The sequence below is a fragment of the Dipodomys spectabilis genome, unplaced genomic scaffold (genome assembly GCF_019054845.1).
Source record: "Dipodomys spectabilis isolate Male_0828 unplaced genomic scaffold, ASM1905484v1 ptg000082l, whole genome shotgun sequence".
NCBI classification, from domain to species: Eukaryota; Metazoa; Chordata; class Mammalia; order Rodentia; family Heteromyidae; genus Dipodomys; species Dipodomys spectabilis.
This window is the reverse complement of record NW_024870759.1, coordinates 474,040-485,797: the sequence shown is the minus strand read 5'-3', so window position 1 is coordinate 485,797 and position 11,758 is coordinate 474,040.

The window sequence follows — 11,758 nt, the reverse complement described above, 5'->3', positions numbered from 1 at the left end:
ACAAGAACAAGAATTGACAAATAGAACTACATCAAATTAAAAAGTTTGTACACAGAAAAAGAAACAATTACCAGAACCAGAAGACAACCCACAGAATGGGAGAAAAATCTTCACTAGATTTGAACAGATAAAGAAGTAATATCTAAAATACACAAAGTGCTCAAAATAGTTAACATATAAAACAAACAATCCAATTAATACATGAGCAGGTGGACTGATCAGACACTACTCAGAAGGAATAGAAATAGCTAGTAAATACATGAAAAAAAAAGTCCCAAATCCTTAGCTATATAAAAAAAAAATGCAGCCAGGTGCGGGTGGCTCACGCCTATAATCCTAGTAGGCAGGAGGCTGAGATCTGAGAATCAAAGCTCTAAGTCCAGGCAGGAAAAGTCAGTGGGATTCTTATCTCCATTTAATTACAGAAGAAGCCAGAAGTAGAGCTGTAGCTCAACTGGTAGAGTGCTAGCCTTGAGCACAAACACTCAGGGATAGTGCTCAGGCCCAGAATTCAAGCCCCAAGACAGGCAAATAAAAAAAGAAAAAAGGGGCTGAGAAGGTGGCTCAGTGGTAGAGTGTTTGCCTTGCATGCGCGAGGCCCTGGGTTTGATTCCTCAGTACCACATAAGCAGAAAAAGCCCAAAGTGGCACTGTGGCTCAAGTGGTAGAGTGCTATCCTTGGGTTGAAGAGCTGAGGAACAGTGCCCAGGCCTAGAGTTCAGGCCCCACAATCGACAAAACAGAAAAGAAAAGACAGCAAATACTGGCAAAAATACAGGGAAAAGGAACGCTTATAAAGCTATTGCAACTACTATGGAAATCAGTATGGAAACTCCTCAGAAAGCCAAAATTTGACTTGCCTATGACTTTACCATATCACTTTGGGCATATAGCCAATGGAGAGTAAATCAATATGCCAGAAAGATACCTGCAAAACCATGTTTATTACAGTGCTGTTCACAATAACCAAACAGTGGTATCAGCTGAGGTGCTCAAAAACAGATAAGTGGAAAAACAATAAACAGACACACACACACACACACACACACACACACACACACACACACACACACACACACCAAGAAATATTGTATATCTAGAAAGAAAAATGAAATCATGTCATTTGTAGGAAAATAGATAGAATTAGAGAACATCATATTGAATTGGGCTGGGATTATAGCTCAGTGGTAGAGTGCTGACCTAGAATACTCATTGCCCTGGGTTTGAGCCCTAGTACCAGAGAAGGTTACTTACTGCCTTTGCCAGTACTAGAATCTGACAACAGTATAGTGAGCTTAAGTAAGCAAAACTCAAAAAGCCAAATATCCTATGGTTTCATTCATTTGTGGAAGATAAATTTTAAAACCATACAAATTTCATGGACCTGAACACACACACACACACACACACACACACACACACACACACACACACACACACACACAAACATGAATCTAACTATGGGACAATTTAAAGAGAAAAGAAGACTCATGGTTCAACAAAGCAACCAGAGCTCCATCCATCACATCCACACTCCAGATAAGAGATATGAAGGGACTACAAAGGTACTACCTTCTCTAAGACATTTCCAAGAAATCATCCCCTATAGCTCCATCTGTATGCTATTGACCAGAATAGAATCATCCTGTCATAACAAACTATAAAAGGGGTTGGGAAATGTGGTCTATATTCTTTTTGAGTGTCCTTTGCTCCTTTTAGAAATTCTTGTGGTCACATGATACCTCTAAATATTATTTTTCACTGGAAGGGATCTCGGCCCTTTAAAGAACTGGCTGATTCCAGATTGAGGGTAGGGAAAGTACAATCTGAACCTGGAACATTTTATACTAGAAAGCAAGGGAACTTTCAAAGTTTGACACAGGTTTATGTCCAAACAGAGCAGCCAAGTTGAAGGAGCTTCTGTTGGCTAAAGATAGAATAATTTGACCATTAGTAAGAATAATTGCAACAGTTTGTTTTTGCTTTGGGTTTTTTTTTTCTTCTGTTGGGCAGGAGCAAAGGGAAGCACAGAAAATGAGGGAAGAAGAGTGAACAAATATAATCACGCTCTTCAGTATATACTCGGTGGGAAAAGACCTATGTAACTTGTGGGCAGGGATGGGAGGGGGAAACTGGGAGAAAGCAAAGGAAGGGGTGACATTGCCTAAAATAATGTGTTCATTACCTGACTTATGAAATGGTAACCCCTCTATAGAACACCCTAACAATAACAATAAAATTATATTTTTTAAAAAAAAAGGCATGGAGCTGAAGGCTCATGCCTGTAACCTTAGCTACTTAGGAGGCTGAGATCTGAGGATCATAGTTCAAAGCCAGCCCAGGCAAGAAAGTCCATGAGATTCTTCATTTAACTACCAGAAAACTGGAAGTAGAGCTGAGGCTCTGAGTGGTAGAGCACTAGCCTTGAGTGAAAAAAGTTCAGGGACAGTGCCCAGGTCCTGAGTTCATGCCCCATGACCACCACCAACAACAACATCAAAACGACAACAACAACAATCCAATACGTAATTAGATAAGTAAATAAATAACAGAAATAGAGCATTGAAACACATTGCTTGTGATGAATTATGAAAGAGAGAGAGAGAGAGAGAGAGAGGGAAAGACCCCAGCCTCTATTTGTCACTCCTTAGGATATCTGTAAGAAAATTCATTATATTTTTCTTTCTTCAAAAGCTCAGTGTGAGCCCGACCAGATGACCCACTCACATCTGTAATCCAGGCTACTCAGGAGGCTGAGATCTGAGGATCACAATTCAAAGTCAGCCAGGGCAGAAAAGTCCATGAGACAATCATCTCAAATAATCACCGAAAAGCTGGAAGTAGAGCTATGGCTCAAGTGGTTGAGCACTAGTCTTAACCCAGCAAAGCTCAGGGACAGTGCTCAGACCCTGAGTTCAAGCTCCAGGACACACACACACACACACACACACACACACACACACACACACACACACACACACACACACACACACACACACACACACCTATCAGACTAAGGCTGCCAATCTTTCCAAGTAACCATTCTTCCCAGAGCTAAACCTGCCTCTGGTTTTTAGCCCTTCCAGAAACCCTCTCCAACAACACAGATCCTAAAACAAAGCAAAAATGAAGAAAAAGTTAGGCCAGCACTGAAAACTATGCTTAAGATGAACCCCCAGAAAATGGTCACTGCTCATTCCTTTTCTAGTCCTAAAAGCACAACAATTCTGCCCTGGGGTATCTAAGTTCCTTTGGAGATAAGGACCAAGGTCTCCACTGTTCTTAGCAAACAATAGCCCTCCATCCAAGATGAAGACAGACTTGGCCTGGGTTCCTTAATTACCAGTTTAGAGAAGGGAGACAATCTCATCTCCTAGCCCAGGGTCATTTTCCATACACTGGCCATTTTGTATCCCAGGCAACCTACCTGGAGGAATTTGTATTATCTGTCACTGACTAGGAGATCTTGGATACTGAGTTTTTTTGGTAGTACCTCAGCCCTGGTACCAGGCCCCTTTTGGGAAGGCCCTGTCTCCTGTGAAGAATGGCACCTCTCCCCATAGTTACCCTTCCAGCTCCCCTTTAGTAAGCAAAGGGAATTCACTGGGACTCACTCTTCCCTCTAGGAAGCCCAAAGCACAAATGCCATCTTTTCTTGTTTATTTGTTTGTTAGTTAAACTAGCCAGCATCATTCTGTTGTGCTGTGTCCTTAGAAATGGAACCCAGTGCTGGGCACTGGTGGCTCACACCTGTAATCCTAGCTACTCAGGTGGCTGAGATCTGAGGATCGAGGTTCAAAGCCAGCCCGGGCAGGAAACTCTGTGAAACTCTTATTTCTAATAAACCACCAGAAAGCCGGAAGTGGCACTGTAGCTCAAGTGGTAGAGCACTAGCCTTGAGCTGAAGAGCTGAGGGACAGCGCTCAGGCCTAGAGTTCAAGGCCCACGACCCACAGAAAGAAAGAAAGAAAAAAAGAAAGAAAGAAAAAAAGAAAGAAAGAAAAAAAGAAAGAAAGAAAAAAGAAAGAAAGGAAGGAAGGGAACCCAGGATGTTGGGTACAGGTGGCTCATGCCTGTAATCCTAGCTACTTAGGAGGCTGAGATCTGAGGATCATGACTCCAAGCCAGCCCAGGCAGGAAAGTCTGTGAGACTCTTATCTCCAATTAACCACCAAAAAGCCAAAAGTGGAGCTGTGGTTCAAGTGGTAGAGTGTTAGCCTTAAGCAAAAAAGCTCAGGGACAGCGCCCTGACCTAGGAGCAGTGGGGGGGGGGGGGGGGGGGGGGGAGGGGGGGGAGGAGAGGAAGGGGAGGAAGAGAAAAGAGCAAGAAAAATCCTTTAATTGTGAATTAAATAAGATCTAACACCAGGCCTAGCAAATATCGTAATTTTGGAATTAGCGATGAGAGCAATCATTATATCTTTAGCAATGTGAGTAATCATTATATTGAACTATCCAAATCAACTGAAATCTGATAGGAAAATACTGGTGATCGTGATTGGTGCTAAAAGCATAGGTGTGGCTAACATGATTGTAATGGCTGCCCACATGCATGACTGAAGGATATGCTAAATCGCAAGTCAAGGTTAATGAAAAGAAAAAGATAGGGGCTGGGAAGGTGGCTCAGTGATAGAGTGCTTGCCTTGCATGGCCCTGGGTTCAATTCCTCAGCACCACATAAGCAGAAAAAGCCAGAAGTGGGGCTGACGCTCTAGTGGTAGAGGCTAGCACTCTACTGAGCTGAAGAGCTGAGGGACAGCGCCCAGGCCCAGAGTTCAGGCCCCACGACCTACCCCCCCCCCAAAAAAAAAAAAAAGAAAAAGATAAATGTTTCCCATCCATGTTCACAAGTCCCCTGAAGTCCATCAGTAGATGCAAAGTTTAAAAGCCTTATTTATTTATTTTTGTGCCAGTACTGAGGGTTTAAGTCAGGGCCTGAGCACTGTCACTGGGGCTTGAACTCAGGGACTGCGCACTGTCTCTTAGCTTTTTTACTAGAGGCTAGAGGCTAATGCTCTACCACTTGATCCACAACTCCACTTGATTGACTGAAAGAGTTTCAGAGACTTTCTTGCTTGGGCTGGCTTCGAACCAAGATCCTCAGATCTCAGTGTCCTAGGTAGCTAGGATTACAGGTGTGAGCCACTGGTTCCAGGCCAAAAAAAGAAAAGAAAAAAAAAAAGGCCCTATTTTAGAGAGAAATTGGGGCAGCCCTTTGATGATTGATCCTTAAGGATTCTGGGAAGCTGTCTTCATAGAAAGCTGAACAGACTGTATTTTTATATGTGTAACCGGAAGCTTTAAAAATACCCCCTCCTTTCATTCTTCCTCTCACTCTGGGATTCTTTGTCATTCATCATCTGTCTTCCTGTACCTTACAATCCTTTGTTCCTCTTCCTTTGCTCCCCACTCAGCCTACCTGGTGCCCCTGGCCTGGACCAAACTTTGGATGGTTTTATGGTGTTTTTGTCTTTGCTTTTGTTTTTTGCCAGTCCTGGGGACTGAACTCAGGGCCTGGGCACTGTCCCTGAGCTTCTTTTTTTTTGCTCAAGCACTCTACCACTTGAGCCACAGCACCACTTCTGGCTTTTTCTGTGTATGTGGCACTGAGGAATCAAACCCAGGGCTTCATGCATGCTAGGCAAGCACTCTACCACTAAGCCACATTCCCAGCCCAGTTTTCTGCATCTTAATTCTTGCTATAGCTCGATATTCATTGGTCTGTTGCCAGAGGGAATTTCAGTGCAATTCCAGTTCTCTCCAGGTATCACTGCCAAACGATGCTGGTGAGAAAGGGCAGAGAAACTTCTAGCTAGTCTGCCATCTTCTTTGGGTCTCAAGGATCTGGCTATGCATTTCCCCTGAACAACTTTGTGTGTGTGTGTGTGTGTGTGTGTGTACGCATGTGTTGATCCTGGGGCTTGAACTGAGGGCTTAGGCTCTGTCCATGAGCTTTTGTGCTCAAATGTAGTAATTTACCACTTGAGCCACAGCTGCACTTTGGTTTTTTGTTTATTTTTTTGGGGGGAGTGGGGAGGATGTTTAATTGGAGATCAGAGTCTCACAGACTTTCCAGCCCGAGCTAGCTTCGAACCACAGTCCTCAGATCTCAGCCTCCTGAGTAGCTAGGAATATAAGAGTGAACCACTGGCACCCAGCTTCCTGAATACCTTTAACCACCCATTTCCAAGGCTTAGAATTGCCTCTCTGTGAAGAGCAGGGCTAAATTGGACATAGGGTATGACTTTAATCCCAGCCCTTAAAAGATAGAAGCAAGGGGCTAGGAAGGTGGCTCAGTGGTAGAGCGCTTGCCTTGCATGCCTGAGGCCCTGGGTTCGATTCCTCAGCACCACATAAGCAAAAAGAAAAAAGCCGGAAGTGGCGCTGTGGCTCAAGTGGTAGAGCGCTAGCCTTGAGCTGAAGAGCTGAGGGACAGCGCCCAGGCCCAGAGTTCAGGCCCCACGACCGGACAACATCCCCCCTGCAAAAAAAAAGATAGAAGCAAGAGAATGGACAGATTGATGACTGCCTGGGCTGCATAGTGACACTCAGTCAAAACAAACAAACAAACAAAAACAACCAAAGAAAGAAAAGACCAGACCTGCATCACCTCCTCCAGGAAGCCTTTTAGAGATTCCCTGCCCTGACTACTTGTCCATTGGTCTACCCAAGGGAAGGTTTTTTGTTTTGATCAGACGTGGGTTGAACTCTGGGCCTGGGCGCTGTCCCTCAGCTCTTCAGCTCAAGGTTAGCGCTCTACCACTTGAGCCATAGTGCCACTTCCGGTTTTCTGTTGGTAATTGGAGATCTGAGTCTCACGGACTTTCCTGCTAGCTTTGAACTGCGATCCTCATATTTCAGCCTCCTGAGTAGCTAGAATTACAGACATGAGCCACTGGCACCCCGCCAAAGGGAAGGTGTGTATGTGTGTGTGTGTATTCGGCCAGTCCTGGGTTCTGAACTCTGGGCCTGGGCGCTGTCCCTCAGCTCTTCAGCTCAAGGCTAGCACTCTACCACTTGAGCCGCAGCGCCACTTCGGGCTTTTTCTATGTATGTGGCACTGAGGAATCGAACCCAGGAACTCATGCATGCAAGGCAAGCACTCTATCACTGAGCCACCTTCCCAGCTCCAAAGGGAAGGTTTTTTAAAAACACATTTTTATGGATGTATTAGAGACATGGGGAAAGGGGAATATCTTCAGTGTATGTCTCAGTGGGACTTATAAACCCAAGAGCCATGCTGTACTTATACAGAAGCAGCACCCAGATAAGGAACAGAACACTCCCTGTCTCCCAGAAGTGCCCACAGGGCCACCTACTATCATCAGGCCCCTCCCCTGGAGCATAATTATTGTTTCTGACTTCCTACTGCATAGGTCAGTATGGCCTGGTTTTAAGCTCCTTCTATGGGAAGTCATACAGTAGGTGCCTTTATTTGCTTATTTATTTGTCTATGCATCTATGTATGTATGTACCTATCTATCATTTTATTTGTTTATTTATTGTTTGTTTGTTTTGATTAGTCATGAGGCTTGAACTCAGGGCCTGGGCATTTCCTTGAGTTCTTTTTGCTCAAGGATCTACCACTTTGAGCCAACACTCCACTTTTGGTTTTTGAGTGGTTGATTAGAGATAAGAGTCTCTTAGGAGTTTTTCTGGCTAGGCTGGTTTTGAACCACCATCTTCAGATCTCAGTCTCCTAAGTAGCTAGGATTACAGGTGTGAGCCATTGGCACCTATTTTTGTAGGCCAGTTTGGCTTTAATTTGGGGACTATGTGCTGTTCCTGAGCTTTTTATGTTGAAGGCTAGCACTCTACCACTTCAGTTATAGTTCTACTTCCACAGTTTTGTTTTTGTTCTTGGGTTATTTTTGGTAGTTTATTGGAGATAGTCTCATAGATCAGGTTGGATTACAGGCATGAGCCACCAGTGTCTGGCTTTATTTATTTTTGGTGTTACTGATGTGTGAACTCTAGGCCTTGAGCTTCCTAGACAAATGCTTTACCACTTGAGTCCAGTCATTCCTGCATGTCATTTTTGAGGCAGCGTCTTGCTTTAGGCGCAGGCAAGGATGGGCTGTGATTTTCCTACCATGCTTCACCTTATGACTGGGGATAATAGGCCTTGCTAGTATGACCAGCCATTGCACCTGGCCATTGTTTGAGATGAAGTATCCTGAACATCTTTTTTTTTTTTTTTTTTTCCTTCTCCAGACTGATCTCTAACAGCAATCTCCCAATCTTTGTCTCCCAAGTAGGTAGGATTACAGGCTTGAACCACAATATCCAGCCTTGAATCTAGCTTTTTTTTTTTTTTATTAACTTCTTTTCTTTTTCTACCAGTTTACTACATTTTTGTTGTTGTTGTAAATAAAATTAGTCAAACCCTGTGTGGAGGCTGGGCATTGTGGTGATGCATGCCTATAATCAATTGCTTGGGAGGTATAGAGCTAGTATAATCTGGGTTATATAGTGAGACTCAGTCTCAAACAAAAATCCTTTGAGAGCCAGGTCGTGGTACCTATAATCTTATCTACTCATCCAGGAGGCTGAGATCTGTGGATCAAGGAAAAAAGCCCAGCTGCACAACTGTTCTTATCTCCAATGCACCACTAGAAAACCCTAAGCGGTGCTGTAGTTCAAAGTGGAAGAGCACTAGCCTTGAGCAAAATAGAGCTCAGGGACAGTGCCCAGGCCTGGAGTTCAAGCCCCACGACTGACAAAAAAAAATCCTTTGTGGATCACACACACACACACACACACACACACACACACACACGCGCGCGCGCGCGCGCGCGCATACATGAACACACACATATATCACTTCCTTTGTCCATCTGAGGTGGAGATTCATTAATTTGAATATGGAAATGATTTTCCATCTCCTTTTGTGAAGGAAAGTCTTGTCTTGTACTATAATGTCCCTGTTCTGGGGACAGGAAGCCACCTGAGTCATTTAGGTCACACTCCAAATGTTTTATCATTTTGGTTGCTGAAAAAAATAGCAATGCAGATAGAAAGGAAGTGTAAGTAGCATTCAGGCATACCTGCAGGAGATTCGCTGCTCCACAATTTAATCATCCCGGTTTGGTTCTGCATAGTCTTGGTGACTTTTTGTAGGCTAGGAATGTGTATCTTGTTTCATTTTGACTCTACCCTCAAGAATGGTTCCTCTCTGTAAGTGAAAATGCTAATGAATTCTTACAAAGATCTGACTTTCAACTGCAAAGTGATCAAAAGAACTATTTAAAACTGTTTTACTGCTAGAGCTTCTGAGTGTATCATCACTGCTAGGCAGAAACTTTATTTTGCTGTATGTGTTCACTCTCTTCTCGCACTCTCAGCAATGCGATTTAGGTTGTTCCAAATGAGTTTTCGAAAATTGTTTTTGCTGGGTGCCAGTGGCTCATACTAGTAATCCTTGTTACTTAGGATGTTGAGATCTGAGAATCAAGGTTTACAGCCGCCTGGACAGAACAGTGCTTGAGACTATCTCCAACTAACTAGCAAAAAAAAGTTGGACTCAGCCGGGTGCCTGTGGCTCACGCCTGTAATCCTAGCTACTTATGAAACCAACCCTGGGTAGGAAAGTCCGTGAGACTCTTATCTCCAACAAACTACTCAAAAAAAGTGGGAAGTGGTGCTGTAGCTCAAGTGGTAGAGTGCTAGCCTTGAGCAAAAAGAAGCTCCGGAACAGTGTTCAGGCCTAGAGTTCAAGCCCAGGACTGGCAAAAAAACAAAGTTGGACTAGAAGCCAAACGATGATGGCTCATGTCTCTAGTCCTAGCTACACTGGGGCTTGAGATCTGAGGATTGTAATTCGAAGCCAGCATAGGCAGACAAATTCAAAATACTCTTTAACAACACAAAACAAAACAACAAACAAACAAAAAACCCCACTGAAGTGGAGGCGTGACTCAAGTGGTAAAAGGCCAACCTTGAGCAGAAAAAGCTAAAGAACAGAGCCTATACCCTGAATTCAGTGTCCAGTACCAGGGTGCGTGCACGTGTGCATGTGCATGCACACGCACACAGGCACACCTAGATTGGAGGCCTGGATCAAGTGGTAGAGCATCAGCTGTGAGTGAGCAAGCAAGCTGAGTACATGTGAGACCCTGAGTTCAGACATACAAACAGACATACAGACATACAGACATACAAACATTCAAATAAAAGGTTCTCCGAGTTGGGAAAAATAGGGGGCAGGGGTGGTTATCTTGTTTTTTGGTACCAGAAGTCTGGTTTCACTTTGAAGGTTGAGGACAGACTTCTTACTGCCCACAGCAAAAGAGAACTATGTTTAGGGTTAAGAGATTTTCTTGAAAGGGCTGTGGCTTAATGGGAAAGTACTTGCCTAGCCTGTGTGAGGCCTGGGGTTCCATCCCCAGCATGGCAAAAAGAGGGAGGGGGGAGGGAGGGGGGGGAGGGAGCAAATGTCTTAGAGCTAAGTCCAGATGTAAGATTGACGTGTATGTGAGCCTTCTACAGTTACATCACAAATCATCCAACAATATAGTGGCTAGAAATAGCAAACATTTATTTCTCAGAGTTCTTGTGGCTTAGGAATTCAGAAGCAGCTCATCTGGGTGGTGCTCACTTCAGGTCTCTTATGTTATAAGCAAGATGTCAGCTGCAGTCACAATCATCTGAAAGCTGGACTGGGATGAGTGGACTCACTTGCAAGGAGTCTGACTCACCTGGCCATTGGCATTAGTTCTTCTGCACTTGTCTTCCTCCATGGGCTGTTTAAATGTCCTCATGACCTGATAGCTGGCTTTCCTGCTCCCCACTATAGCAAGATTAAGCCACAATGCCTTTTATATATCCTAATACTAGATGTCACATTCTATTTATTGGAAGTGGGTCACTAAATACAACCCACAACTCAGAGGAGAAAAATGGGGCTCCACCTTTTGAAAGGAGAGTATCAAAGAATTTGTGTACATATTTTAAAACCACTACAGGCAGTAAATAGATTAATTGAATCCAATCAAGTGTTGCAGCAGTATGGGTGGTAACAACATATTTTCCTTTCCTCCCATCAGATGACCAAGCTAAGAGACAAGGTTAAAAATGAGTCAGGGGGCTGGGAAGGTGGCTTAGTGGTAGAGTGCTTGCCTTGCATACATGAGGCCTTGGTTTGATTCCTCAGCACCACATAAGCAGAAAAAGCCAGAAGTGGTGCTGTGGCTCAAGTGGTAGAGCACTAGCCTTGAGCTGAAGATCTGAGGGACAGTACCCAGGCCCAGAGTTTAGGCCCCACAACTGAAAAAAAAAAAAGTGAATCTAAGGCTGAGAAAAAAATAAAATAAAAAATTCAAGAGCTCAGACCCAGTGGCTCACGCCTGTAATCCTTGCTACTCAAGGAGGCTGAGACCTGAGGATTGTGGTTCAAAGGCAGGCCAAGCAGGAAAGTCTGTGAGACCCTTATCTCCAATTAACCACCAGAAAACCGGAAGTGGCACTGTGGCTCAAGTGGTAGAATGCTACCTTTGAGCAACAGAAGTTCAAGGGACAGTGACCAGGTCCAGACTTCAAACCCCAGGATTGACAAATTAAAAAAAAACAAAAAAAAACAACAAAAAAAAACCCACCTCCACATGAAGGGCAATTTAAGTAGGAAAGGAACTGGGGTGGTTAGCTCAGAGGTAAGCCTGGGCCCTGGGTTGGTCAACAGTACCACTAAATAAGTAAACAAATAAATAAGATATAGGTTTAAAAAACAAACAAACAAGTAGGATACAAGAGGATCTGTTGG